Source organism: Pseudorca crassidens, chromosome 5, assembly GCF_039906515.1.
Source record: "Pseudorca crassidens isolate mPseCra1 chromosome 5, mPseCra1.hap1, whole genome shotgun sequence".
In the NCBI taxonomy this organism is placed as follows: domain Eukaryota; kingdom Metazoa; phylum Chordata; class Mammalia; order Artiodactyla; family Delphinidae; genus Pseudorca; species Pseudorca crassidens.
In genome coordinates this window covers 7,261,308-7,286,636 of record NC_090300.1, presented here as the reverse complement: position 1 = coordinate 7,286,636, position 25,329 = coordinate 7,261,308, and the positions used below count along the sequence as shown (strand labels likewise).

The following is a 25,329-nucleotide window of genomic DNA, read 5'->3' as shown; positions in this document are numbered from 1 at the left end:
GTCTGGTTTTCCCACACACAATGTATTTGAAGCTTAGATTTCATATTAGAATAGTATTTGTTGCTACAGATTTTTAAAGGGTGTAATGATCACTTCCTTTGCCCAGTTGGTATTGGGTTTTTAGAAGTTTTTAACAAGAGTTGTATCCCAACAGTACTAACTATAAAAAAAAGAAGGAACCGCTACAACACCTTTTCTAACAATAAAGGTTTTGGTCTAAAAAGACCTAGTTTCCCACTGGCTTCCACTGCCGGATACTCAAGTTTTATAAATACGCATCATTGGGAGAAAAAACAATTCTTTGTTTTTGTCCTGGAAGCGTCAAGCTGCCTGACACCAGGAGTGAGGTGACATGCAGCCTCCAGCTACATCTTGATCCCACAGAGACTCACCAAAGTGGAAGTTTTTACCCAGGAACCCTTTCCCCATAGCCCACCACCAGCCTCCAGTTCAGCCTTGGGAATGTTGGCTGGACATTTACAGCGTTCATAGATTTTAGCTCTTGTTATTCATGCTGCAGTGAATATCATCATTATACATATAGTTTTTAAAAATAAATAAATTTATTTATTTATTTTTGGCTGCGTTGGGTCTCCGTTGCTGCGCGCTGGCTTTCTCTAGTTGCGGCGAGCGGGGGCTACTCTTCATTGCGGTGCGCGGGCTTCTCACTGCGGTGGCTTCTCTTCATTGCGGTGCGCGGGCTTCTCACTGCGGTGGCTTCTCTTCATTGCGGTGCACGGGCTTCTCACTGCGGTGGCTTCTCTTGTTGCGGAGCATGGGCTCTAGGCCTGCGGGCTCCAGTAGTTGTGGCGTGTGGGGTCAGTAGTTGTGGCTCGCGGGCTCTAGAGCGCAGGCTCAGTAGTTGTGGCGCACAGGCTTAGCTGCTCTGTGGCATGTGGGATCTTCCCGGACCAGGGCTTGAACCCGTGTCCCCTGCATTGGCAGGTGGATTCTTAACCACTGCACCGCCAGAGAAGTCCCTATACATATAGTTTTCAACAATTTTTATATAGGAAAAATAAACTTACAATACAGCCTGTTAGTAGGAAACACTGATCAATTTCCTTAAAAAAAAAAGTCTGCTGAAAAGGTAGTATCAGGTAGTAAAGCCTGTACCTTTAAAACTCATCATCAAAGCACTCAAATTTAATGAAGCAGTCAGAAAACACACCTCACAGCTCGCTCTCAAATCCTGGTAAAGGGCAACTCACCATCCCTCTGAAACTGATTAATCATTTAATTTAATTAGTATGCTATCAACCTCTGAACTCATTTATTTGCAATTCTCATTGTCATTTAGAGAGAGGTTCATTATCTGGCAGTCCTAGCTGATTTGGAAACAGTAATTGATGGGTAATGTAATTATCAGTCATCTAATCACTAAACTTCTTTCTATGAGACCGTGAACATACTATTTAGGTTCCAGAGGTCGATTATTAACTAAGCGAGGAAATTTCACTTATCAGATAGACAGGAAAATTCAAAAAATGATCATCCACATTAAAGAATTCAGCCCATTGGCTCCCAGTTGGATTCTGTGGGGAGGACCTGTTAGAATCCATTGCTGTCAACACATCTAGTATAATATTGTGATTAGAATGAAAAATGTTTAAATGCTCAGCCCCTCCTCCCAATTTAGTAGTTCTCTAATTTGTTCATTCTTGGTATAATGACTGCTCATAGATTTTGCCCCTCTATGCCCCATTCTGTTCTTTTTCTTCTCTCTTCTTATAGTCAGTCAGTGGAGAACTGGAGGCCCCCAGAGTCAGATCAAGAACAAAGCTGAGGACAAGACCAAGAGGGGCCAACCCCGAAGATAGAAACCACCACGAAAGCTGTTAGCTGCCAACTGAAAAGCTTTCCTGATGGAACAATGTAACAGTAGAAATTAATATGTCTAATTATGCCACAGTGTCATTGGCTATTTTTATGTGATTTCTAAAACACGTCTGAAGTTCTGAAAATGCTCTGAGCGACAGATTTCTCACTGTTTCACAATGGTGGTCCTCGTCACGTGACTCTTCATGAATGTCACCAGGTGTCAGAAAAGCCACTGCCTTCTTCAGTAGAATAGAAGTTCATCTCAAGGTCTGGTAGATTTGGAACAGGCTTTAAGTGGGGTTGGGTACCTGGATTGGTCAAGACTCCTTTGACTTTCTAGGTAGGGCTCTTAGTGGTCACCACCACGGCCTCCCCTCAATACTCTGCAGTGTGGCTGGGACCAGGAGAAATTATTTAAAGAGGATTTTATTGAATCTAGAGGGTAACAGGAAGGAAAGAACTAGGCAGACAGCCGACCAGATAGTCTAGTTTTACAAGATAAGAAATACGTTTGGGGACCCACTCTGATGCCTTAGGCAAGCTCCTTAGTCTGTCTTGGGCCTGTCCCTCTCACAGTAAACACAAGAGACAATGTTGTGCATTTGGGGCAGCAGTCAAGGGCGAGGGTGCTGGAGAGAGGTTGCTTGAGTTTAGACCCCTGCACTCCCATTTCCTGAACAAACTGTCTCGGGGAAAGTGGCTTCAAGCCTTCAAGTGTGAATTCTGTCATCTGTAAAGTAGGTCAAACAGTACACCCAGGGTTTGTCAGTATTTTTCCAGTTCCACCTGGGGAGAGGAGTACTCCAAGAGCCTGGATGTCTAGATCAGACTTTGTAGACATAAATACTTCTGTAGAGGAACAAAAGGGTCTATTCGGTCATGACGGCTTGAGTGAAATTCCTCTTCAGAGCCAGTGACTTTCAGCATCCTGCATTTCTCCAAGCCACCACTTTACTTAATCGATAATTCGATCTTCCAGGAATAGCCCTTTTTCTGCAGACCACAGATCTAGATTGCCAGTTTATATATCACGGATGTAAAATGTACTTACCTGAATACTGTTAGTTCCCACTAACCCTCCAGTCCCTCATAGTTCCTCAGTGAACTAACATTAAGTGGCTAAATATGTAAAGTGTCTTTAACTCCAATGTATGTCCTAACTGACTTGTATATAAAAATAAATCCTGCTGCATCCTTGATAGGATCAGAAAAAAATTTTTATACTAATATTTTTCCCTAAAGAAGTTGAAATTTGAGATAGAAACGGATTCCAAATCAGGGATTCCTGTGCCAGTGGTTTATCACAGAAGTGCTCTCAGGGGAAGTCGACAGGGAAAGAAGCCAAGTCCCAGGGTGATTTCTGCCTGATCCCACCGGGAACACTGGAGTGGAAGTTCTGCCTCGGAGTTTGTCTCAGCTCGTGGCAAGGAAGCTGGGCTTTCACACTTTTCCTGCACTGGCCATGGGCTGGGGCTGCCCGGGGGGAGAGTAAACCAGTAGGCCAAGTGGCCCCTGTAGCTCCAGGGCGGCCTCCTGTGAGAGTCACAGGCGCCCAGAAGCTGAGGAGTACAACTAGAAGCTGTAACAGGATCCAGCGGGATCTGAGTACCCACAACGTCTGTCTCACAAAAGCACAGAGATTTCATTATCCTCTCTCTAGCTGGTTTTGTTTTTGTTTCTTCACGAGACCACTGTCATCATCAACAATTTCTTTGGCCGATGTTTCAAGTATAATCAAATCAGCTAACAGTTTTGCATAAATTAACTAGCCTTGGATGTTTGGGAACTGTTCTTAAAATATAACCAGTTTTAGGTAAATGTTGCAGTGTGGTGTTTCAGAATACATTGGTACCTCTAGTGGGGGCATAATTTTTTAATTACACGTAGTCTTTCCTATCGACAATGATTTTCTATTTTATTTATTTATTTTTTTAATTGAAGTAGAGTTGATTTACAATGTTGTGTTAGTTTCAGGTGCACAGCAAAGTGATTCAGTTATACATAGACATATATATTCTGTTTCATATTCTCTTCCATTATGGTTTATCACAGGATATTGAATATAGTTCCCTGTGCTATACAGTAGGACCTTGTTGTTATCCATACAATGATTTTCTAATAGTCAACTAAATATTGTAATTTCCAGGCCAAGGATATTCACAAAGCTCTCACATATCTTAAAATGAATGAGAACATTCCTAACAGGCTTATCCTAAATCACTTTTTTAAAAAAAATTTTGATGACTTTTTTTATAATATCAACTTTACTTTTTAAATTGTTTTTTTAATTTTTAGCTGCGTTGGGTCTTCGTGGCTGCGTGTGGGCTTTCTCTAGTTGGGGTGAGCGGGGGCTACTCTTCGTTGCGGTTCGCGGGCTTCTCATTGTGGTGGCTTCTCTTGTTGCGGAGCACGGGCTCTAGGCACGTGGGCCCAGTAGTTGTGCCTCGTGGGCTCTAGAGCACAGGCTCAGTAGTTGTGGCGCTTGAGCTTAGTTGCTCCGCGGCATGTGGGATCTTCCCGGACCAGGGCTCGAACCCGTGTTCCCTGCATTGGCAGGTGGATTCTTAACCACTGTGCCACCAGGGAAGCCTTCTATTTATTTTTTATTTTTTTATTTTTTTTGCGGTAAGTGGGCCTCTCACTGTTGTGGCCTCTCCCGTTGCGGAGCACAGGCTCCAGACGTGCAGGCTCAGCGGCCATGGCTCACGGGCCCAGCCGCTCCGCGGCATGTGGGATCTTCCCGGACCGGGGCACGAACCCATGTCCCCTGCATTTGCAGACGGACTCTTAACCACTGCGCCACCAGGGAAGCCCAGCCTTCTATTTTTAAATATGCTTACAATGTGTGGGACTCTCAGACTTCTTAAACATAATGCTATCAAGCAAGAATTTTTTGTTTTAATTACAGAAAATTCGAAAAATACAGAAAATAAAAAATTATCTGAATTCCACTAGTCGGAGAGAGACATGTTATTTTGTTTTCTTTTCTTCCAGTTTCTTTTTTTTAATTAAAAAAAATTATAGAATTTCCACTTTATAATGGTGGAATCAATAATTGGTGGAATAGGTACTCTGGATGACTCTCTCTCCAAGGACAGCTAGAAAGGTAGAATACATTTTACATCTATATAATATTCTCTTTCTCTCTCTCCATACACACATAAGTATAAAAAATAAATATAAGTACATAAAATAGAGTAAATATATATATACACACATATGTACACACTTTATATATATATGTATATATATATGAGCTAGCAAGCAATGGAGTATCACAGAGCTCAGATCCAGGACGACACAGGGAATCCAGAGAGTGGGTAGCATTCAGAGCTGCTTCTGGAAGGGGTAGCTGAGACGCAGAGTGGCTTAGTGACACTCCGACATTCTCGCTGGGCTACGGGGACAAAGATGAAGCATCTCGTTCCAAGCAGTACAGGAGGAGGGTGCTGATAAACCCTCTAAACTAGGGTTGGTGTCCCCCGCATCTGTTCTCCACAGAGCAGCAAGAGCGACGACGTTTCTGAAACTAACCGCATCAGGCACTCTTTTGCTCAAAACTCTCCAGTGACTTTAAGTCTCAGAGTAAAAAATAAGAAACAAAACAAAAATTTTAGAGAACAAAAGGACTACAAGACTCCTACACTAGCCGTTTTCAACCCTGTTTTTGTGTCAAAAGGACCCAACACCCTCTTTTTATAATAGGGATTTATAATGCTCTCTTGACTACCATGATATGAAATTTATATATCACAGCTAGTCTACAAATATAATTTCAGAAAAATCAACATAATGCCCAAACTGTAATATGAAGGAAAAATAAAAGTAATCTATAATAAAACAATATGTATTGCAATATGTAAATTTCTGCATACAACTAGATCATAAAGTATTACAAACTAGTAAGAAGATGTTTATACCTTTATGCAGAATTCCTGTGAATACAACCTGATGCACGTGTTTATTCTATCAGCCTCTCAAATACCATAAACAGTGTTGCCTTCCATGATCTGATTTCTGAATGGTTTAAAAACTCTTGGTAAAGTTCTAAACAAAACCAACAGCAAGCTTCCCTTCCTTCACAAGGTAGTTACATTCCTAGAAAACACAGTATATATTCAAACTGTGCAAAAAGCAGTTTGTGTTTATATGTGGAATGAAGTTAAGTTCTAGGCTCATATAATAAAACAGATTTTTCAACTTATCTACAAAACAGAAACAGAGTCACAGATGTAGAAAACAATCTTACGTTTACCAGGGGGGAAAGGGGGGAGGGATAAACTGGGAGATTGGGATTAACATATATACACTACTATATATAAAATAGGTAACTAATAAGAACCTACTGTACAGCACAGGGAACTCAATACTCTGTAACAGCCTAAATGGGAAAAGAATCTAAAAAGGAGTTGATATACGTATATGTATAACTGAATCCTTTTGCTGTACTGTACGCCTGAAACTAACACAACATTGTAAATCAACTATACTCCAATAAAAAAATTTTAATTTAATTTAATTAAAAAAAAAGTAACACAGTGGCTATTCATTCCTGGCCCCAAAGACTGTCTCATTTTTCCTCCTACTGGGAAATCCACAGAGACAGGGTGTTTTCTATCTAGTCTTCGCCTGACACTGTGATGTTTATTATTAGTTAGCGGGGCCTGCCACTGGTTTTTGAAGTTTTTGTGAATGGAGAAGTTAATTTTGAGGGGAGAGATAGCTCAGAACCTCTGTAAGTTATATCACCCCAAAGCCAATTGACTACAGATGGTTAGAAATCAGCTTGGCTTAGAGCCCTCAATTCTCTTTGTAATGTGAGGTGTTTATGGACCCCAAACCTCACAACTAAATGGAAGTGTCAGAAGTGATTATAGGTCTGGCAGACTTTCTGAGGGGTGTTTTGAGTTAGTCACAGCAGGCAGCCTTCCAGTAATAGCTATTGTGAGAATGCCTATCAAATTGGGCTCAATCAAAGGGTATTCAATAAATAAAGAAATCAAAGAATGAAATTCCAACCATTTCCATACTATACTATAGATAAATGATACCTGGAGGATGTCCCTGTCTTTTTAAATTTTTTTTTTGGAGTATAGTTTTTTACAATATTGTGTTAGTTTCAGGTGTACATCAGTGACTCAGTTATTGCTTTTTTTTTAAATTTAATTTATTTTTTATACAGTAGGTTCTTATTAGTTATCTATTTTATACGTATTAGTGTATACATGTCAATCCCAATCTCCCAATTCATCCCACCACCACCATCCCCGCCCCGCCACTTTCCCCCCTTGGTGTCCATACGTTTGTTCTCTACATCTGTGTCTCTATTTCTGCCCTGCAAACCAGTTCATCTGTACCACTTTTCTAGGTTCCACATATATGCGTTAATATACGATATTTGTCTTTCTCTTTCTGACTTACTTCACTCTGTATGACAGTCTCTAGATCCATCCACGTCTCTACAAATGACCCAATTTCGTTCCTTTCTATGGCTGAGCAATATTCCATTGTGTATATGTACCATATCTTCTTTACCCATTCATCTGTTGATGGGCATTTAGGTTGCTTCCATGTCCTGGCTATTGTAAATAGTGCTGCAATGAACATTGGGGTGCATGTGTCTTTTTGAATTATGGTTTTCTTAGGGTATATGCCCAGTAGTGGGATTGCTGTATCATATGGTAATTCTATATTTAGTTTTTTAAGGAACCTCCATACTGTTCTCCGTAGTGGCTGTTATCAATTAACATTCCCACCAACAGTGCAAGAAGGTTCCCTTTTCTCCACACCCTCTCCAGCATTTATTGTTTGTAGCCTTTTTGATGATGGCCATTCTGACTGGTGTGAGGTGATACCTCACTGTAGTTTTGATTTGCATTTCTCTAATAATTAGTGATGTTGAACATCTTTTCATGTGCCTCTTGGCCATCTGTATTTCTTCTTTGGAGAAATGTCTATTTAGATCTTCTGCCCATTTTCTGATTGAGTTGTTTGTTTTTTAATATTGAGCTGCATGAGCTGTTTATATATTTTGGAGATTAATCCTTTGCCTGTTGATTTATTTGCAAATATTTTCTCCCATTCTGAGGGTTGTCTTTTCATCTTTATAGTTTCCTTTGCTTTGCAAAAGCTTTTAAGTTTCATTAGGTCCCATTTGTTTATTTTTGTTTTTATTTCCATTACTCTAGGAGGTGGATCAAAAAAGATCTTGCTGTGATTTATGTCAAAGAGTGTTCTTCCTATGTTTTCCTCTAAGAGTTTTATAGTGTCCGGTCTTACATTTAGGTCTTTAATCCATTTTGAGTTTATTTTTGTTTATGGTGTTAAGGAGTGTTCTATTTTCATTCTTTTACATGTAGCTGTCCGGTTTTCCCAGCACCACTTATTGAAGATAAGTGTCTTTTCTCCATTGTATATTCTTGCCTCCTTTGTCATAGATTAGTTGACCACAGGTGCATGGGTTTATCTTTGGGCTTTCTGTCCTGTTCCACTGGTCTAGGGTTCTGTTTTTGTGCTGCTACCATATTGTCTTGATGACTGTAGCTTTGTAGAATAGTCAGAAGTCAGGGAATCTCATTCCTCCAGCTCCGTTTTTTCCCCTCAAGATTGCTTTGGCTGTTTGGGGTCTTTTGTGTCTCCATACAAATTTTAAGATTATTTTTTGTTCTAGTTCTGTAAAAAATGCCACTGGTAATTTGATAGTGATTGCATTGAATCTGTAGATTGGTTTGGGTAGTATAGTCATTTTCACAATATTGATTCTTCCAATCCAAGAACATGGTATATCTCTCCATCTGTTTGTGTCATCTTTGATTTCTTTCATCAGTGTCTTATAGTTTTCTGAGTACAGGTCTTTTACCTCCTTAGGTAGGTTTATTTCTAGGTATTTTATTCTTTTTGTTGCAATGGTGAATTGGATTGTTTCCTTCATTTCTCTTTCTGATCTTTCGTTGTTAGTGTATAGGAATGCAATAGATTTCTGTGCATTAATTTTGTATCCTGCAACTTTACCAAATTCATTGATTAGCTCTAGTAGTTTTCTGGTGGCATCTTGAGGATTCTCTATGCATAGTATCAAGTCATCTGCAAACACTGACAGTTTTACTTCTTCTTTTCCAATTTGTATTACTTTTATTTCTTTTCCTTCTCTGATTGCCATGGCTAGGACTTCCAAAACTATGTTGAATAATAGTGGCGAGAGTGGACATCCTTGTCTTTTTCCTGATCTTAGAAGAAATGCTTTCAGTTTTTCACCATTGAGAATGATGTTTGCTGTGGGTTTGTTGTATATGGCCTTTATTATGTTGAGGTAGGTTCCCTCTGTGCCCCCTTTCTGGAGAGTTTTTATTATAAACGGGTGTTGAATTTTGTCAAAGGCTTTTTCTGCATCTGTTGAGATGAGCATATGGTTTTTATTCTTCAATTTGTTAATATGGTGTATCACATTGATTGATTTGCATATATTGAAGAATCCTTGCATCCCTGGGATAAATCCCACTTGATCACGGTGTATGATCCTTTTAATGTGTTGTTGGATTCTGTTTGCTAGTATTTTGTTGAGGATTTTTGCATCTATGTTCATCAGTTATATTGGCCTGTAATTTTCTTTTTTTTGTAGTATCTTTGTCTGGTTTTAGTGTCAGGGTGATGACAGCCTCATAGAATGAGTTTGGGAGTGTTCCTTCCTCTGCAATTTTTTGGAAGAGTTTGAGAAGGATGGGTGTTGCTGTCTTCTAAATGTTTGATAGAATTCATCTGTGAAGCCATCTGGTCCTGGACTTTTGTTTGTTGGAATATTTTTAATCACAGTTTCAATTTCATTACTTGTGATTGGTCTGTTCATATTTTACATTTCTTCCTGGTTCAGTCTTGGAAGGTTATGCCTTTCTACGAATTTGTCCATTTCTTCCAGTGTGTCCATTTTATTGGCACAGAGTTGCTTGTAATAGTCTCTTATGATGCTTTGTATTTCTGAAGTGTCCATTGTAACTTCTCCTTTTTCATTTCTAATTTTATTGATTTGAGTCGTCTCCCTCTTTTTCTTGATGAGTCTGGCTAAAGGTTTATCAATGTTGTTTATTTCTCAAAGAATCAACATTTAGTTTTATCGATCTTTGCTATTGTTTTCTTTGTTTCTATTTCATTTATTTCTGCTCTGATCTTTATGATTTCTTTCCTTCTACTAACTTCGGGTTTTGTTTGTTCTTCTTTCTCTAGTTCCTTTAGGTGTAAGGTTAGATTGTTTACTTGAGATTTTTCTTGTTTCTTGAGGTAAGCTTGTATAGCTATAAACTTCCCTCTTAGAAGTGCTTTTGCTGCATCCAATAGGTTTTGGATCATCGTGTTTTCATTGTAATTTGTCTCTAGATATTTTTTCATTTCCTCTTTGATTTCTTCAGTTATCTCTTGGTTATTTAGTAACGTATTGTTTAGGCTCCATGTGTTTGTGTTTTTTACTTTTTTTCCCCCTGTAATTGATATCTAATCTCATAGCGCTGTGGTCGGAAAAGATGCTTGATATGATTTCAATTTTCTAAAATTTACTGAGGCTTGATTTGTGACTCAAAATGTGATCTATCCAGGAGGAAGTTCCATGTGCACTTGAGAAGAAAGTGTAATCTGCTGTTTTTGGATGGAATGTCCTATAAATATCAATTAAATCTAGCTGGTCTATTGTGTTATTTAAAGCTTGTCTTCCCTTATTAATTTTCTGTCTGGATGATCTGTCTATTGGTGTAAGTGAGGTGTTAAAGTCGCCCACTATTATTGTGTTCCTGTCGATTTCTTCCTTTATAGCTGTTAGCAGTTTCCTGATATATTGAGGTGCTGCTATGTTGGGTGCATATATATTTATAATTGTTATATCTTCTTCTTGGATTGATCCCTTGATCATTATGTAGTGTCTTTCCTTGTCTCTTGTAACATTCTTTATTTTAAAGTCTATTTTGTCTGATGTGAGTATTGCTACTCCAGCTTTCTTTTGATTTCCATTCGCATGGAATATCTTTTTCCATCCCCTCACTTTCAGTCTGTATGTGTCCCTAGGTCTGAAGTGGGTCTCTTTTAGACAGCATATATATGGGTCTTGTTTTTGTATCCATTCAGTGAGCCTATGTCTTTTGGTTAGAGCATTTAATCCATTCACGTTTAAGGTAATTATCGATATGTATGTTCCTATTACCATTTTCTTAATTGTTATGAGTTTGTTTTTGTAGCTGCTTTTCTTCTCTTTTGTTTCCCACTTAGAGAAGTTCCTTTACCATTTGTTGTAGAGCTGGTTTGGTGGTGCTGAATTCTGTTAGTTTTTGCTTGTCTATGAAGCTTTTGATTTCCTCGTCGAATCTGAATGAGATCCTTGCCAGGTAGAGTAATCTTGGTTGTAAGTTCTTTACTTTCATCTCTTTAAATATATCGTGCCACTCGCTTCTGGCTTGTCGAGTTTCTGCTGAGAAATCAGCTGTTAACCTTATGGGAGTTCCCTTGTATGTTATTTGTCATTTTTCCCTTGCTGCTTTCAATGATTTTTCTCTGTGTTTAATTTTTGTCAATTTGATTACTATGTGTCTCAGTGTGTTTCTCCTTGGCTTTATCCTGCCTGGGACTCTCTGCACTTCCTGCACTTGGGTGGCTATTTCCTTTCCCATGTTAGGGAAGTTTTTGACTATAATCTCTTCAAATACTTTCTCAGGTCCTTTCTGTCTCTTTCCTCCTTCTGGGACCCCTATAATACGAATGTTGTTGCATTTAATGTTGTCCCAGAGGGCTCTTAGGCTGTCTTCATTTCTTTTCATTCTTTTTTCTTTATTTTGTTCTGCAGCAATGAATTCCACCATTCTGTCTTCCAGGTCACTTATCCGTTCTTCTGCCTCAGTTATTCTGCTATTGATTCCTTCTAGTGTATTTTTCATTTCAGTTATTGTATTGTTCATCTCTGTTTGTTTGTTCTTTAATTCTTCTAGGTGTTTGTTCTTTAATTCTTCTAGGTCTTCGTTAAACATTTCTTGCATCTTCTCGATCTTTGCCTCCATTCTTTTTCCGAGGTCCAGGATCATCTTCACCATCATTATTCTGAATTGTTTTTCTGGAAGATTGCCTGTGCCATTTCATTTATTTGTTTTTCTGGGTTTTATCTTGTTCCTTCATCTGTTACAAAATCCTCTGCCTTTTCATTTTGTCTATCTTTCTGTGAATGTGATTTTCCTTCTACAGGCCACAGAATTGTAGTTCTTCTTGTTTCTGCTGTGTTCCCTCTTGACTCAGTTATACATACACATGTATCCACTTTTTTTTGGATTCTTTTCCCATACAGGTCATTATAGAGTATTGGATAGAGTTCCCTGTACTGTACAGTAGGTCCTTATTAGTTATCTATTTTATATATAGTAGTGTGTATGTGTCAATCCCTATCTCCTAATTTATCCTTCCCCTCCTTTCCCCTTTGGTAACCATAGGTTTGTTTTCTACATCTGTAACTCTATTTCTGTTTTGTAAATAAGTTCATTTGTATCATTTTTTTAAGATTCCGCATATAGGTGATATCACATGGTATTTGTCTTTTTCTTATATATAAATGTATTTATTTATTCATTGGCTCTGTTGCGTCTTCGTTGCTGCACACGGGCTTTCTCTAGTTGCGGCGAGTGGGGGCTGCTATTCTTTGCAGTGCACAGGCTTCTCATTGCGGTGGCCTCTCGTTGCAGAGCACAGGCTCTAGGTGTGCGGGCTTCAGTAGCTGTGGCACACAGGCTCAGCAGTCGTGGCTTGCAGGCTCTAGAGCACAGGCTCAGTAGTTGTGGCGCATGGGTTTGGTTGTTGCTCCACAGCATGTGGGATCTTCCCAGGTCAGGGATCGAACCCCTGTCCGCTGCATTGGCAGGTGGACTCTTAACCACTGCGCCACCAGGGAAGCCCTAGGTATTTGTCTTTCTCTTTCTGGCTTATTAGTATGATAATCTCTAGGTCCATCCATGTCACTGCAAATAGCATTATTTTGTTCTGTTTTATGGCTGAGTAATAGTCCATTGTATATATATACCACATCTTCTTTATCCACTCCTCTGTCTGGAGGTCCCTGTCTTAACCTGAGATTTCATGAGCTGAAGTGTACAACCTTAATGAAACAATCCACATGAGAACTACCTATTATCACCCGCCGAAAACTAACTTCTGTTGTTTTATAAAGAAAGGGGCAGAGAGGCTTACAGGGGCCTCTTGTTGGGAAGAGCAGGAACTAGCGTGTGTCTCACTTTTACTCCTTCCTCCAAAAAGGGGTGTTTCTTCTACGTTGGGAGTTAGTAACATCACTGTACATAGGATCATTCCACATTTATTTGTGGTGGGCAGAATCATGCCCCCTCCCAAAAATGTCCCACCCTAATACCCTGTGAGTATGTTAAGTTACAAAACAAAGGGGGATTAAGGTTGCAGATGGAATAATGTTGCTAATCGGCTGCCCTTGTGATGGGGAGATTACCTGGGTGGGCCCAGTGTGATCACAAGGGTCCTTTCAATACAAGAGGGAGGCGGACAAGAATGAGTGTCAGAGAGATGGCAAGGTGAGAAGGACTTGGCCTGACATTGTTGGTTCTGAAGATGGATGGGGAGCACACGCCAAGGACAGTGGGCAGCCTCTAGAAGCTGGGAGAGGCCAGAAAACAGATTCCCCCAGAGGCCCTGGAAAGGAATGCAGCCCTGCTGACACCTCGATTTTATTTTATTTTTAAAACTTTTATTGGAGTATAGTTGCTTCACAATGTTGTATTAGTTTCTACTGTACAACAAAATGAATCAGCTATCCATATACATACATCCCCTCTCTTTTATTTATTTATTTATTTATTTATTTTATTTATTTATTTTTTTTCATCCCCTCTCTTTTAGATTTCCTTCCCACGTAGGTCACCACGTTGCATTGAGTAGGGTTCCCTGTGCTATACAGTAGGTTCTCATGAGTTATCCATTTTATACATAGTATCAATAGTGTATATATGGATTGACACCTTGCTTTTAATTCATGGAGAGCCTGTTAGACTTTGGACCTACAGAACTGTAAGATAGTAAGTGTGTCTTTTGTTAAGCGCCAAGTTTGTGGTCATTGGTTATAGTAGCGGTAGGATGCCCACACAGTATTGCTCTGCTGTCTGCGTGTGTCACTATTCTGTCTCCCACCCCACACCTCCACACGCTTCTCCTCACTGTAGCCACTTCGTAAATCGCTCTGTGCTAGTGGTTCTCAATGGGGGCAATTTCCACCCCCCCGGGGGACATTTGGCAATGACTACAGATATTTTTGTCACACCTGGGAGTTGGGGGTTTGCTACTGGCATCTCAAGAGGGTAAAAGCCAGAGATGCTGCTAAACATCCTATAATGCACAGGACAACTCCCCCCCCCCCCCGCCCACTGCCCCGCACTGCCCGCAACAAAGAATTATCCAGCCCCAAATGTCAATAGCACCACTCTGCGAAAACCCTGCCCATCACATACATCAGCTTATACATAGAACATATGGGGCTGGGGGTAAGGGCCTACATTCAACCCCCACTCTTCCTCCCCTCCCCTTGCCTTTTTTTTTTTTTTTGCCTTGCTTTATTTATCCCATGCATTCTCAAAGGGCTAAGGTAGTATTGCCCCCAAGGGAGTGAAAATTGGTTCTTGAAGGGCAAAAAAAAGAAAAACAGGCATTACGATACTTTGTGGCGCTCTGAAACTCAACCCCACCTGACAAAATCTTATTCTTTGGTACTTATTTCTCCCTTTACGAAGAATTTAAATGATGTTTAATTTTTTTCCCTTAGGTGAGTGATAATGAAAAAATACATTGAGAAATACTGCCTTACACTAAAGTGTGTCATCCGTCCTTTCCAGTGATGGTCTTTTCTTCTGATCTGTTTTGGTTAGGTTGACAGGAAACTTACCCATAAGCTATTAGAGCAGTTGTGTAGCAGAGAACATTCACGAATAAACATTTTTGCAAGCTGGTAAATTTTTTTAAATGTGCATGCTTATGAATTTTTTTAAATGTACATAAAGCTGTACAAACTTACTGTTCAACTGTTAACATCTCGTTGAAGATGTTTTATCCTGTTTTTTACCTCTCCTTCTAGGACAAGTCATTAATTTGAAGAAGGAAAATCTAGTAGAATGCCGCAGTAATGAATATAGAACCACAAATACTAGAAATTCTAAAATAGAATATTTTCAGTTTCACACCACATAATGCTTTTGTTTTCTGTTAAGCAATACTCCAAAATTTACCTATAATAAATGTTAACAATGCTTAAGAGAGATTTCTTTTTCTTTTTTCTTTCAGTGACATCAATAGTTTAATGGATGGGGGTTAAGAGATGTTTCTAAAGTTAGCTCAAGAAATGGCAAAATATGGACTCCCTGGTGGTCCAGTGGGTAAGACTCAGCACTTCCAATGCACAAGGCGCAGGCTCAATACCTGGTTGGGGAACTAAGATCCCGCATGTTGCACAGCATGGCCAAAAAAAAAAAAAAGGCCAAGTAATGACCTGGACTTTATATTGCCCAAAAGAAATGGGGAAGGCTTTGTATTTGTGTGTGTATAATAGGGGAGAACAAATCTGACTCCATATTGGATCCATTTCTTTTACATTAACCTTTGTATTCTATTGCTTTTGCTACAAGTTAATCACTAAAGGGATGTTGCCTTTAAGCTTAAATTCTACATAATGGCCCATCTCTGGGAACCCTGCTCCCCAGATAAAGAGCATTAAGCTAAAATACCTCTGTTTAGCTCACAGGAAACATCCTGACCAGGCCCACCTGTGAATGATGGCAGGAAGGGAGAAATTAACACACCCCCTCTGGAAGTTGACTGGAACCAGGAAATGTTTGACTTTACTCCCTCCTTTTTTAGTATAAAAGAAGCCTGAATTCTAACTCGGGCAAGATGGTTCTTTGGGACACTAGTCCACCACCCTCTCGGTCTGCTGGCCTTTCAAATAAAGTCACTATTCCTTGCCCCCAACAACTCATCCTCAATTTATTGGCCTGTTTTGCAGCGGGCAGTATGAGCTTGGACTCAATAACATGTGTATCCTTTGTTCTTCCCTTCCTTCCATCATTTATGTGCAGAAATTTTTTTCACAAAGAAAGAGGAAACATCTTACCTTTCCTCACCTCCAAACAAACCACCGCAACAAACCAAACACCAAACGTAATTGTATCCTTATGTTTTGTCACGGGTATAAAGTGAGAAGGAAGCCTGTGTCTTAGGCAGCTACGGCCCATGCTGTCATAGTGACACTTGCAATATCGGTTCTTTGAATGATTAAATGATTACTCAGTTATTAGAATGATGTCATTCTGTTGCAATTCCTCCGGCTATTTTGCTTTCATACTGCTACAAATTTCAGTCTCAGCTTGAACTTTTATTTATGCTGAGATCAGCCCTGTGGATTGCCTCATTATACAGTGCCTGCAGGGGTGGTACTTCTGGGAAGGCAGCCAGCAGTCTCCGGTCAGCAGGAGCGATTTCAGCTCAATTTACAAAGCAAAAGAAAGGGATCCAGTTGACCTATAAGGACCAACTCTGCAAGAATTAGTGCTTACCAAAATGGTGATTACTCACAGCTTGACCACCTTCCTGAGAGGACATTCTTCAGAGATTTTATTCCTCTTCTTTCAGGGAAAGCATCCATTCTTGCTCTCCTGTAAAAAAAAAAAAAAAATCAGAATATCAGAAGACTTATTATCTAATAGGCTTTCTAAAAATTGATAAAAGATTGCTTAAGGGATGCATTTAGGAACAAATGATTTCTAAATCCTGGGAGAACATGAAGGTAAAACAGTGCTGACTGCCCAGAAGGACCCACTCCAATCTAATCTGCTCAATTTTTCTTTTGTACCTTGAAGGTGATTTTCAAGATTTCTTGTCCTTCAGGTTGTTCTTGCAGGTCATGCAAGCAAAGATGCATTGGGTACAGTCAGCGTCTGAGAGTGGAATTCAGCCTCTCTGATGCCTACCGAAGTGTCTCCATTCACCAGAACATAAACTCAAACGAGCTGTGAACGTTGCTTTCCTTTTCCTCATCTGACCGCAGTGGCGTTTTGGTGTCTGTATTTGTTCTCTATTGCTTCTGTAACAAGGTACCACACATTCAGGGTCATAACACAACACAGATTTATGATCTTGCGGTTCTGGAGGTCAGAAGTCCGAAGTGGGTCTTGCGAGGCCAAAATCCAGGTATTGGCAGGGCTGCGTTTCTTTCTGGAGGCTCTAGGGGAAGATTTTTTTTGTCTTTTCCCGCTTCCAGAAGCTGCCCCCATTCCTCGTTTGTGGCTTCCTTCCATCTTTAAAGCCAGCAGTGGCCGGTCTGGTCTTTCTCAGCCTGCGCCATGATGACACTGACTTTCTGCCCCCCAATTCCTCATTTAAAGGACCCTTGTGCAGAAGAACTAAACAGACATTTCTCCAAAGAAGACATACAGATGGCCAAGAGGCACATGAAAAGATGCTCAACATCGTTAATGATTAGAGAAATGCAAATCAAAACCACAATGAGATATCATCTCACACCAGTCAGAATGGCCATCATCAAAAAATCTACAAACAATAAATGCTGGAGAGGGTGTGGAGAAAAGGGAACCCTCTTGCACTGTTGGTGGGAATGTAAATTGATACAGCCACTATGGAGAACAGTATGGAGGTTCCTTAAAAAACTAAAAATAGAACTACTGTATGACCCAGCAATCCCACTACTGGGCATACATCCGGAGAAAATTTTGGTTCGAAAGCATACATGCACCCCAGTGTTCATTGCAGCACTATTTACAATAGCCAAGACATGGAAGTAACCTAAATGTCCACTGACAGATGAATGGATAAAGAAGATGGGATACATATATGCATTGGAATATTACTCAGCCATTAAAAAGAACGAAATAATGCCATTTGCAACAACATGGATGGGCCTGGATATTATATACTAAGTGAAGTAAGCCAGAGAAAGACAAATATCATGTGATATCGCTTACATGCAGAATCTAAAAAGAAATACAAATGAACTTATCTACAAAACAGAAACAGACTCAGAGACTTAGAGAATGGATTTGTGGTTAGCAGGGGGGAAGGGTTGGGGAGGGAGGGATAGACTGGCAGCTTGGGATTGACATGTACACACTGCTATATTTAAAACAGGTAACCAGCAAGGACCTACCGTATCACACAGGGTACTCTGCTCAACATTCTGTAATAACCTAAATGGAAAAAGAATTTGAAAAAGAATAAAAAACAAACAAACAAAAACCCTTGTGATTACACTGGGCCCACCTGGATAATCCAGGCTGATCTCTTTGTTTTAAGGTCAGCTGATTAACAACCTGAATGCCATCTGCAACCTTAATCCCCCTGTCATGTACCGTAAGATGCTCTCAGGTTCTGGGAATCATGTCACAGAATGTGCACATCTTTGGAGGTGTCATTCTGCTTGTCACAGTGCCTTTGACTGTCAGGCAGTAATGAAACCATTTAAGTATCAACCACATTGCTCTCTCGATGCTCAGTAAAGCTCTTCCTTCTTTCTCGTTTAGACACCTTTCACAGACTTTATTGTCTTGTACCTTTCTTTCATCTCCGTTCTTCTGCTCGGCCCCCTTCTCAACTGCCTGTCCTCCACCATCTGAATTTCTACTCATCCTTCAATCACAAGATGCCTGTTTAGCGATGGCATTTCTGACTCTTCCGTGACATAATTTGTTTCATTCTTCCATAACAGCTCTTTCTACACATCGTTCATTTGTTTGTCCCTTCCACAATTATTTATTGAGGAATAACCATGTGTCAGGAGAATGAAATACACCAGTGAACAAGACGGATAAGGTTCCTGCTCCGGTGTATCCCATATTTTAGTAGTGAAGACAATAAACAAGTAAATAAATGAAATAATTTCAGATAGTGACAAGAATTGTGGAGCAAAGGTGGAATTAAATAGGAATTGGGGAGGTCCCCAGGAGGAGAGGACATAGATAAGATGTGGAGGATAGAAGGAGTCTCCATGTGATGACCTCAGGGAAAAGTATTCCAGACAGAAGGAACAGCAAATGTAAAGGCCCTGAGTTGGGAATGAGCTTGGGAGGCTGGAGGTAAGAAAGGAGGCCAGTGAAGCAGGAAGTCAGGGAGATCGGAAGGACAGTTTTCTGTTTTTTTGTTTTTTTAATATTTATTTGGTTGCACTGGGTCTTAGTTACAGCAGGTAGGCTCCTTAGTTGCGGCTCGCAGGCCCGTGGGATCTAGTTCCCTGACCAGGGATCAAACCCAGCCCCCTGCTTTGGGAGCACGGAGTCTTATCCACTGCGCCACCAGGGAAGTACCTGTTTTTGTTTCTGTTTTTAATATTTTGGCCATGCTGCATGGCATGTGGGATCTTAGTTCCCTGGCCAGGGATTGAACCTGTGCTCCCTGCAGCGGAGGCTCAGAGTCCTGACCACTGGACTGCCAAGGAATTCCCTAGAGTTTTTAAAAATAGAAAACAACAGGCATAAAAAATAAAATTCATGATGACTATTATGGTAAAAATAAAACTGACAACAGCTAAAACTAAATATGGTAAGATCTGTGGTTGACTCAAAAATAATAGAATTAAATCTTGGCAAAATGAAAATCTGCAAAATTCGATAAGGCAGAAGGACTTAGACAAAATAAGTCATTGACAGAAATCTTAATAGTTGAAGCTCTGATTGTCAAAAAAAGATGATCAATGAATCAACTCTTTTGTATAAGATTTTGAGAGAGAAAAACCAAAGTGAAAATGGGAGCTATTTGAAACAGCTTAACTTTGCCATACACAAAATTGATCAATTACTGATTAGTTCAGCAATAAATTATTCAAGTCAAGTTGGCCTAATGGATTTCTCTAGTTAATAGTTTCCTGCTGAAAATTTATCAATGTTGGGATGATTTTGACTAAAATGTTTGTATTCATAAGCTCGTCAAAGAATCAACTATCTATGGGTTTGAAATGACTGCCATTAAAAAATCCCATGGGATTGTGTTGGGTGAAATGAGTCAGACAGAGAAAGATGAATATCATGTGATGTCACTCATATGTGGAATCTAAACTAAATGATATGGATGAACTTATTTACAGAACAGAGATAGACTTACAGACGTGGAAGACAAACTTACGGTTACCAAAGGAGATGGGGCAGGGAGGGAGGGATGAATTGGGAGTTTGGGACTGACATATACACACTACTATATATAAAATAGATAACTAGGGGCTTCCCTGGTGGTGCAGTGGTTGAGAGTCCGCCTGCCGATGCAGGGGACACGGGTTCGTGCCCCGGTTTGGGAAGATCCCACATGCCGCAGAGCGGCTGGGCCCGTGAGCCATGGCCGCTGAGCCTGTGCGTCCGGAGCCTTGTGCTCCGCAACGGGAGAGACCACAGCAGTGAGAGGCCCACGTACCGCAAAAAAAAAAAAAAAAAAAAGTAGATAACTAATAGGAACCTGTTGTAGAGCACAGGGAACTCTACTCAATACTCTATTATGGCCTATATGGGAAAAGAATCTAAAAAAAAAAAAAGAATGTATATATGTATATATATAACTGATTCACCTTGCTGTACACCTGAAACTAACACAGCACTGTGAATCATCTATACTCCAGTAAAAAGTTTTTTGAATCCCATGGGTTTTATTACTGTATATAAAATAGATAACTAATAAGGACCTACTGTATAGCACAGTGAAACTCTACTCAATACTCTGTAATGACCTATATGGGAAAAGAATCTAAAAAAGAGTGGATAGATGTATATGTATAACTGATTCACTTTGTTGTACACCTGAAACTAACACAACATTGTAAATCAACTATACTCCAATAAAAAATTTTAAAAAAATCCCATGTGTTTTTTTAAGGCTAAGTTGACAGAATCAAAATGGTAAGCTCCAAAGTTTTTAAAATACAAAAATTAATTTTAATTCATATTTTCAAGTATTTTTGTTATAATACTAACATAAAATTTTGAAATGTTTTTGAAAATGTACAAAGTATAAAGAAAAAAAATTATTCATAAAATCACCGTTGAAACAAAACCATTGTAAACCTTTTGATATATTCTCCCAACCTTTCTTTATGCACAGATATTTTAAAAATAGCTGTAATACTACTTTATATGCAATTTTTCACACTGATTTTGTCACTTAACAGTAGATTATCGACATTTTCACGTTACTACCTCATTTTCATAAACATTCTTTTTAAAGGCTGAGGAGAATTTACTCATGTTTTCTTATGTTTGGGCAGTTAAGGATTTGCCAGTTTTATAGTAATATATAAACAGTGCTATATATCATTTCACATAAAGATTTTTCTATTATTAGGATTATTTTGCTTGGATTGAGTGCCAGAAATGGAATTATAGTTTCTAAGTATTCTTTATTCTTTTAATTTCGAAGGAGACTGATTTTCACCAGTAATACCCTGACCAGAAATGGGGACAGTGAGAAAGCAACTCAAACACCTAATAACAGCCCTTCTGTAATTCAGCTGTCTGTATTCTTTACTTATTATCTTGGAAGATTATGGTGTTTAAGGGGAATTGGACAGTTTTTTGTTTGTTTTAAGTATAGTCGATTTACAATGTTGTGTTAATTTCTGCTGTACAGCAAAGCGATTCAGTTATACATATATATGTATATTTTTTAAATATCCTTTTCCATTATGGTTTATCACAGGATACTGAATATAGTTCTCTGTGATATACAGTAGGACCTTGTTGTTTATCCATTCCATATATAATAGCTTACATCTGCTAACGGACAGTTTTTGTTTTTAAAGCAATTTTTATTATCATCAAAACAATGAATTCACATATTTTAAGAAATCAAATGGTACTACAAGGCTTATGATGAATAACAGGGGTACCCTGCCCTACCTACCCTTCCCCATCCTTCAGTCCTTCAGTTTTAACTCTTTCAGTATCTCCTTAGTATTTCTAAATGGTATCCTTAAAATGCTATTTCTTTTACGCATAAGTTTTAGGCATTATCTATTGACTTTCTATTATGGAAGATGAGAATTTAAATAAACAACATTTCTCTATCACAAGCATCCCTTCCTCCCGTACCTTGACATGTGTGGGTCTATTGCCGCCCTCCCCTGCCCGCCCCCCAACACATACACTTCTCTTCCCTCCATCCTCCTAATCTACGTTACATCACCTAAGTAACCTTCTAAGAGAAGGTGTATAAAAGGGGAATTTTTGGAAAATTTTCCCGTCTTAAAATATATTTATCCTATCCTTGCACTTGACTGATGGTTCAGCTGACTTTTGAGATTTAGGGTAAATTATTTTTATTTCAAAACTTTGAAGGCATTCATCAGGTGTCTGTCGATAGTCTGATTTCTATGTACTGCCTGTGATCTGATCTTTGTTTCTGGATGCTTTTATGATCCTCTCTTGGTCCCTGATGTTTCAAAATTTCACCACGACATACCTTGACGATAATTGTTTTTTTCATTACTTGTGCCGGATAATCTGTGAATATTCTAATCTGGAAACCCTTTCAGGAAAAATTCTCTTGAATTATTTCTTTGATCATTTTCTTTCCAGAACTCCTACTACATCTCTTGGATTGATCTTTTAAGTTTTTTTAAAAATTGCTTGTGGGAATTCCCTGGTGGTCCAGTGGTTAGATTCCACGCTTCCACTGCAGGGGCACGGGTTCGATCCCTGGTCAGGGAACTAAGGTCCTGCATGCCATGTGGCACGGCCCAAAAAAAAAAACCAAAAATTGCTTGTAATGTCCATCTTTTGTCTTTCTGTTCTGCTTAATGGTTTCTTTGCCTTCTAATTTTCCCAATACATTTTTATTTTGTATATTGTCTTTACTTTCCAAGAATTCTTACTTGTTTTGTGTTCCTTTTTTGTAACATCCTGGTTTCATGGATGCTCTGTCTTCTCTCACTTCTCCAAAAATAAAGAATACTTTTCTTGCTCCTTGTATTGTTTCTTTAGTTCCTATTTTCTTTCCATATGGTAGAATCTTCCCTCAAAAGTCTGGTGGGACCTAGGCGGGAGCTACTGCTTCACTTATGTAGACTTTCAACCAATCCCACTGTTTTCAGTTTCACTACTCACTCAAAGAAAATCTCCTTCCCAGGTGTTGGCTCTAGTAGGCGGTGTTTATTTATCTACCGGTCTGTTAGGTCCCTGTGACTTCAGGGGAATCTGGACATGTTTGAATTTTCCGTGTCCTTGATCTGCTGATTGCCCCTTTTATTCGTCATAGTCATCAACTGCTGAGTAACTAATTACCCTAAAACTTACTGGCTTAAGACATCAGCTTTTATTATCTCGCATTTCCTCGGGTCAGAAATCTGCACGCAGCTTAGCAGCGTTCTGTGCTTCGGGATCTCCACGGGCTGCAATCAAGGTGCTGGGTGTGGCTGAAGTTAGCTCAGGGCTCAACTCCGGGAAAGATCCGTCTTGACCTCACGCACTGTTGGCAGGATGCCATTCCTTGTTGCCTGTTGTTCTTCGGCCAAGAAGTTACCACATGAGTCTCTCCACAGGGCAGCTCCTAACACTGCTGTTTGCTTTATAAGGGTGAGCAGGTAAGAAGAGCTGGAAAGAGGGAGGGTGAGGAAGATACGTCTCAGTCTTGTATAACAATCTCAGAAGTGGCATCCATCACTGTGCCATATTCTATTTTTATTTTTTTAATTTTTATTTTATATTGGACTATAGCTGATTTACAACGTATTAGTTTCAGGTGTACAGCAAAGTGATTCAGTTATACATATATATATATAAATATATATATTCTTTTTTTACATTCTTTTCTATTATATGTTATTACAAGATATTGAGTAGAGTTCCCTGTGCTATACAGTAGGTCCTTGTTGGTTATCTAGTTTACATACAGTAGTGTGTGTACGTTAATCCCAAATTCCCAATCTGTCCCTCCCCCATATGCTATTTTTAGAAGCAAGTTACTACATCCAGTTCACACGCAAGGGGAGGGGATTACGCAGAGCGTAAATACCAGGAGGTGGGGATCGCCGGGGACCATTCAGAAGGCTGCTTACCACGGCCCTCCAGAGAGCACTCCTGCTGCAAAGCCTCTGTCTTCCAGCAGAGTAGAGCGGGGCTTCTCAAACGTCACTGTGCATTCAAGTCACCTGGAGCCCTTGTTCGCATGCAGATCCTGATTCAATAACTGCCGTGGAGGGCTTCCCTGGTGGCGCAGTGGTTGAGAGTCCGCCTGCCGATGCAGGGGACACGGGTTCGTGCCCCGGTCCGGGAAGATCCCACATGCCGCGGAGCGGCTGGGCCCGTGAGCCATGGCCACTGAGCCTGCGCGTCCGGAGCCTGTGCTCCGCAACGGGAGAGGCCACAACAGTGAGAGGCCCGCGTACCGCAAAAAAATATATAAATAAAAAAAATAACTGCCGTGGAGATTGAGATGCTACAGTTCTTACTGGACGCCAGGTGTTGCCACCGCTGCTAATCCAGGCCCGCACTTCGAATAGTGAGGTGGCAGAGAAGCAACGTGCCTCTTGGCTTGATCTGAAGAAATTACATTTGGCCTCTTTTCTAAAATTCTCTCCTAAGAGCCTCTTCCCATACATAAAAGACCAATGCTAGTCCAAAAGCCCAGTATGTTAGTCACAGATTATGAAGTCTTTGGACCTCCCAGTACCTATCTGCATTGCCTTACAACAATGGAATTCGATCAACTATACTTCAATTAAAAAATAATAAAAATTTAGAATAGAAAAAAATGGACTCCAGACATAAAACGAACTGGTATGCAGTCGGTGAGTTAAGAGGTGAGGAATTCCGTCTCCAATTTTCTTTCTTTCCAATATAGAACTGTTTGATGAGAAGGAAGAGTGAGTTTTTACATGAATTGAGAAGCAAAGAGATGGTCCTGGATATTGCCTGAGATTTCAATGATCATACTATTCTTACCACTATTAAAACATTTTGTTTTTCCTACACAGTCAGAAAGGAGAAGGATTTAAACCTTAGAGATAAATTAATTTTCTTAGAATGTAGATAAATTTATAAATAATCGGTAAAGGCTCATTGGTGATAAGCATAACCAATTAATGAGAATAGCAGGTTTCTCCTATAGTCTATGGGCAGAAATGCACCCAGCTCTGAACTGAAATCAGAAATGCACCCAGCTCAGGAACTGAAATCAGAAATGCACCCAGCTCAGGAACTGAAATCAGAAGCCCAGTCATTGCAGGCTTTGCATTAATGCAAAGAATTCTGGCATGAATTAATACGAAGAATTCTTTGCATTTAGAATTTTATCCTGTCGTATTACATATACATATTACAGGGCAGAGATACTGCTCACTGGAGACATGGTGCAGATAACCTGGAAGGAGGCAGCCTCTAGCCCTATACACTTATAACATGGGTTATAATCAACATGGGCTGATCAATTCTCTGGTGGTAGATGCTACCAGTTTCTAAGCCAGTGTTCTCAAACTTGAATGCACCAGAATCACCTGGA

General features: G+C 39.7%; 1 long non-coding RNA gene across 3 annotated transcripts; it reads right to left on the bottom strand.

Annotated features, from left to right (window-relative positions):
* Positions 1-720: 720 nt before the first annotated feature.
* On the bottom strand, positions 721-24,201 carry LOC137224628 (uncharacterized). Of its 3 annotated transcripts, XR_010943412.1 has the most exons (6): positions 23,888-24,201; positions 23,127-23,423; positions 18,008-18,047; positions 16,697-16,927; positions 16,401-16,499; positions 721-5,400 (listed from the first exon to the last, which is right to left on the bottom strand). It is a non-coding gene; the product is annotated as an uncharacterized lncRNA (long non-coding RNA). The 3 variants fall into 3 exon arrangements; XR_010943413.1 differs by lacking the exon at positions 16,697-16,927; XR_010943411.1 differs by lacking the exons at positions 721-5,400; positions 16,697-16,927 and having other exon boundaries at positions 14,231-16,499.
* Between the last annotated feature and the right edge of the window lie 1,128 nt (positions 24,202-25,329).